The sequence below is a fragment of the Hemicordylus capensis genome, chromosome 3 (genome assembly GCF_027244095.1).
Source record: "Hemicordylus capensis ecotype Gifberg chromosome 3, rHemCap1.1.pri, whole genome shotgun sequence".
Classification (NCBI taxonomy): domain Eukaryota; kingdom Metazoa; phylum Chordata; class Lepidosauria; order Squamata; family Cordylidae; genus Hemicordylus; species Hemicordylus capensis.
This window is the reverse complement of record NC_069659.1, coordinates 27,416,657-27,422,656: the sequence shown is the minus strand read 5'-3', so window position 1 is coordinate 27,422,656 and position 6,000 is coordinate 27,416,657.

Sequence of the window (6,000 nt, the reverse complement as noted above, 5' to 3'; positions counted from 1 at the left end):
GCTGGTTTTGATTCTTTCGTCTGAGTCAAAGTTGTTTAAATGTACAAAAATGTGATGTTGGCCAATAGCAGAAATCAGAATTTGTGCAATGGGCATCCTTCCTCTGCTTTCCATCAACCCCAGCCTTCACATGCAGGCACCAAGTGGGCTCTTAATGGAGCTCCATTCCCTTTCCTTCATCTCTGACCAGCAATCAGATGGGGATGTGGCTATAGCTCAGTGGCAGAGCCTCTGCTTTGCATGCAGAAGGTCCTAGGTTCAATCCCTGGCATCTCCAGGTAGGGCTGAGAAAGGCTCCTGCCTGAAACCTTGGATAGCTGCTGCCCGCTACTGTAGACAATACTTAGCTAGATTGACCAGTGGTCTGATTCGGTATAAGGCAGCTTCCTGTGTTCCTATGAGAGCACATCATGCTAGCTGCAAAGCAACATTGCATGCCATTAGCTTCAGTTTGAGGTGTGTTGTATCCAGGCAAAGTGGATTACCCTGCTAACTGAGCAAAGCGGCATTTTTTAAAAGTGGTGATTCTCTTTATTTAGCAGGGAGAAAGCAACTGGCCCTATCCATCCCCAGCACAGCATCCCCCCCAGTGGCTGTTGCTGGTGTCTATCTTAAATTTCTTTTTAAGATTGTGAGCTCTTTGGGGTCAGGGAGCCATTTTATTTTATTTTTCTTTATATCTATGTAAACCACTTTGGGAACTTTTGTTGAAAAGTGGTATATAAGTATTCGTTGTCTTCATCCTACTGTTCCCCCTCCATCTCGGCTCTTACTCAACAGACCTGCTACAGACTTGTATTAGAAACCCTGCCAGAAAGGTTTGTAAAATGTGAAGCTATTCACACAACCGGGGGAAATCGGGCTAAGGGAGCCTAGCTCGATTTCTCCTAGTCATCTGCTGCCACAGGAGCCGTGTGGCTCCTGGCAGCAAACCACCAAATGTATCCCTCCCTTTAAACAAGGTTAGCAGAGCTAGCGCTCTGCTACCCCGGTTTGATTGCTTATGTGCTGCCGCAGCACGGCTCCACAAAGTGGCAACAGACAGGGAGACCCCCGCCAGGCGGCTGCAAGCAGCCTCCCAGGCTCGGGGAGTCTCTCCAGGATTCCCCATGCACTCACATGGGGAATCCTGGGGCCGCGTGGCAAGTTGCAAATTTACACAGATACCGGAGCAGAAGACCTTCAGGTCAAATCTCTAGTTGCAGCATTGCAGCTAGAGGGACAGAGAAACTGGGGTGGGGGGGCTAGCAGCTGGTGGGGAAGAGAAACTTGTGGGGGGATGGCAGCTGGTGGGGAAGAGAAACTTGTGGGGGGATGGCAGCTGGTGGGGAAGAGAAACTTGTGGGGGGATGGCAGCTGGTGGGGAAGAGAAATTTGTGGAGGTGATGGCCAGCCCTGGATACCCCCTGGCTACAGACCCTCAATGGGCTGCTGGAATCTCCGGACATCTGCAACTTATTTCAAATATCAGTTCCAGATGTTAGGTTTCCCAACAAAAGGCAGGACTAGTAGGGTCAGATGTCATGTCCATTCTCGGCATTACTTCAGGGCAATTGAAAGAAATTTCTTTCAAGCAATCAAAAGGAATAGGGCAATGTTTCTGGGCTCACACTAGTGCCTCATCTCTACAATAAAGCTGCATGCCCTACCTACTCCATAGGGCTTACAGTTCCTGATAGACAAGGGCAGTAGTCAGCCCAAGTGGGAGTCATGGAGGGAGAGAGGGAGGTGGGAAGGCAAAGGCAAAGGTGCTTCCGCTGACTCCTGCTGGCTTGGAAAGGTTTTAACTAATTGCTTTTCCATATACTGTTTTAATATTTTTTATCTTTTCTTTTCATATTAGCATTCCTATTTTTCTGTCCGTGTCATTTGCTTTGTTTACTGTGTTGATGGAGCTGCCCCGGTGTTGTTGGAGCTGGTTGGTGATCACCCCAAAATTGTGTTTGGGCTTTGTGTGGGGAAATTAGCTTGCTTGGGTGGAGCAGTTCCACGTCAGAATAATTTTAATGCAAAGTTTGGTAGCAGGAAAATGGATTGAGAGAGAGGTTGCAGTTCAGAAATAAAAAAGGTTTTGTTGTAGGGTAAGGATAGGAATAGGAAAATTGATTAAAGCAATATTACTACTAAAAATAAGTTCCAAGATTAATCAGATAACTGCAAAGAGGAAATTGAGCTTAGTGTCAGATTTAAAATAACTTCCAGGCTGACCAGAGAAAGGAAGCTGGAGAGAAACAGGGTTTTGGATTTAAGAAGAGAGCAGGGATAGAAAGCCCAGAAAGCTACAGGGATTACTATACAACCACATCCTTCCTTTAGAGGTGATTCGACCTTCATGGCTCAGGTGCAACCAGAGGGCCTTTTTCTAGGGATGTGTGGACTCGTTTGGGGGTTCGGTTCGGAGGTTTGATGATTCGGGGTCGAACCGAACCCACCCCCGGTTCAGAGGGTTCACGATCTTAATTTATTTTAAAAGTTTTTTTTAATTACCTTGTAAAAAAGGCCACGCAGAGGCCATGTTGGGACAGCTTCATGTTCTCTCAGCTGCTACTGGCTACTTTTATGACATCATCAGCTCAGCCCACAACACTGGAGTGATAATTGTGGTGCCCAAGGAGACCTGCCCAGATCACAGGTTCTGTGTTTTAACAAAAACAGCTTCTGAGAATGTCCATCTGTGCACTGTAGGATACTATAGGGCCAAACTACACATTATGTTAAAACACATAATTGACCATGATGGACTTTATTTTTCATTGCTTTATAGTACTGGAAAAGAGGGCAGGCATCAAGATCAGCAACAAAGTGCTGTGGGAGGGATGCTTTAACTGCTTACTTGTAGAGGGCCAATTTGTGGACTGTCTAACTGATTTGAACCCAATTAGGTAAAGTTGCAGTGAGTGACACACAGGAGCACCTCAGTGGTGTAGTTTGCAATGATGCCATCCACCCTGATTCAAGATGGCAGAACCATAAACCTTTGAGGTGCAAGTGAGCTAACGTGAACTATTTAACCGATTAGAACCAAATTTGCTACAGCTGTAGGGACACATAGGGACACCTCAATGGCATAGATGCCACGATGTCATCCACCCCAATTCAAGATGGCAGAAATGTAAACTTTAGAGGTGCAAGTGAACTAAATTGGGCACAGTCTGATTTAGAAAAGATTTGGTACAGCTGTTGTGAGTGACACACAAGGACACCTCAATAGTGTCGTTTGTAAGGATGTCATCCACCCCAATCCAAGATGGCAGGCACATTAACAAAATTTGAGGTGCAAGAGATGTAACTGGTGGACCTCAATTTAAACCAAATATAGTCCAGTTGTAGAGACAGGGGCTATTCTGACGATCGGGAAAAATCGGGCTAGGAAAGCCTAGCCCGTTTTTTCCTGATCATAAGAACCACCGGGCTCGGCTGCAAGCCCAGTGGTTCCTAGGCAGGTAACCCGCTTTAGTAGCCCGCCCCTAAGCCCGGGTTTGTGGAGCGAGCACTCCACAAACCCGGGCTATCGGAACATGAGTAGCCGCGGCACAGCCTGCACTGCAGCTACTCACAAGGAGACCCCCAGAGGAGAGGCGAAAAGCCGCTTCCCAGCTCTGGGGGTCTTGCCAGCATGCCCTGTGTGCTTGCGCATGGTATGCTGGAGCTTGTGGGGGCCAATCGGCCCCCGCTCCCCCCAGCCCTCGCCAGCTCCATCACGGAGGCGGCAATCATGTGGGCGGCCAATACGGCCGCCCAGGGCCCCTACAGAGATCATCTGCGGGGAGAGCGGGCTTAGCTCACTCTCCCCGCAGTTTCACAGTGAGGTTATTCACACAATCAAAAACTGTGTTCTACCCAGGTTTAGGAGCTGTGTGTGCTCCCTATTTTCAATTGTGTGGAAGCAAGGTTTAGAGGAAAACCTGGGTAGTAGTGATTGTGTGGCAGCAAGGTAGGAGAAAACCCTGGGTAGCTTTCCTCCTACTTTACTTCCACACAATCACTTCTATCCAGGTTTTCCTCCTACCTTGTTTCCACACAACCAAAAATCGGGAGCACACATTGCTCCCAAACCCAGGTAGAGCACAGTTTTTGATTGTGTGAATGGCCTCATTGAAAGGAAAGTAGGCTGATTAGTTCTTACTAGAACAACTTGTATATTCTTACATACTTGTCAGTTGAGTTGTTGTTTGTACCCTCAAGAACCTTCAAGTGTGTGTCCTGATGTGTATATGTGTGTAGGTGGATGCCCTCTCTCCTGCTGTTACTCCCCTGCAACTGGTACTCAGAGGCATTCTGCCACTGAGGCTGGAGGTGGCCCACAGCCTTGTGACTGGTAGCCATTGATAGACCTCTCCTCCATGAAGTTATCCAAACCCCTCTTAAAGCCATCCAGGTTGTTGGCTGTCACCACATCCTGTGGCAGAGAATTCCACAAGTTGATTATGTGTTGTGTGAAAAAGTACTTCCGTTTGCTGGTCCTAGATTTCCCAGCAATCAATTTCATGGGATGACCCCTGGTTCTAGTGTTATGGGAGAGGGAGAAGAATTTCTCTCTATCCACTTTCTCCACACCATGCATGATTTTATAGACCTCTATCATGTCTCCCGTCAGTCGTCTCTTTTTCTAAACTAAATAGCCCCAGGTGTTGTAGCCTTGCCTCATAAGAAAGGTGTTCTAGGCCCCTGATCATCTGCACTTTTTCCAGTTCTACAATGTCCTTTTTTAGATGTGGTGACCAGAATTGTACACAGTACTCCAGGTGTGGATGCACCATCATTTTGTATGAGGGCATTATAATATTAGCAGTTTTATTTTCAATCCCCTTCCTAATGATCCCTAGCATTGAATTTGCCTTTTTCACAGCGGCCTCACATTGAGTCAACACTTTCAATGAACTGTCCACCACGACCCCAAGATCCCTCTCATGGTCAGTCACCAACAGCTCAGATCCCATCAGTGTATATTTGAAGTTGAGGTTTTTCATCCCAATGTGCATCACTTTACACTTGCCAACATTGAAGCGCATTTGCCATTTTGTCGCCCACTCACCCAGTTTGGAGAGATCCTTTTAGAGCTCCCCACAATCCTTTATGGATTTCACTACCCAAAAGAGTTTGGTATCATCAGCAAATTTGGCTACCTTGCTGCTTACCCCAACTTCTAGAACATTTAGGAATACATTAAAAAGCACCGGTCTCAGTACAGATCCCTGGGGGACCCCATTTCTTACTTCCCTCCATTGTGAAAACTCTCCATTTAGCTCTACCCTCTATTTCCTGTCCTTCAACCAGTTAGCAATCCACACATATACTTGTCCCCTTACCCCAAGACTTCTAAGTTTTCTAAGGAGTCTTTGATGAGGAACTTTGTCAAAAGCTTTTTGGAAGTCCATGTATACTATGTCAAATGGATCAACCTTATCCACACACCTGTTGACACTCTCAAAGAACTCCAAAAGGTTTGTAAGGCATAGGGATGTGCGAAACGTTTCGGATACAAAACGTTTTATACCCAAAACAGCCTGTTTTGGGTGTTTTGTAGACAAAACAAAACACCCATTTTCCAGATCCAAAATTTTTGTATACAAAACAAAATGTCCCTGTTTCGGCTACAAAACGTTTTGTTGTTTCGGATCTCCATTTTGTGGTGATCTCTGAGTCAGTCTCCATTTTGTGTTTGACATCTCTTTGAATTTCCCACCCTTCCAGCCTTATGATTGGTGACCTAAATCATGGGCTGACTGGCTGACAATTCCCTCCTTATTCCCCATTGGCTCTTTTGCTTCTTGCCACTCTTTACAGACTCCACATTGGCCAGGGGAAGGGTTGCTAACCCATGGGGTGCTGGGTTCTGCTGTTTCTGTGGTGTTCTGAGTGTAGATTCTCTGGTAGCATATGAGAGTGGATTCTTGTTTTTCACTGAAAATCTCATATGCTACCAGAGAATCGACAATGAACACCTCAGAAACACAAAACCCAGTACCCCAAGGGCTTGTGGGTATGGAGGTGGTTGGC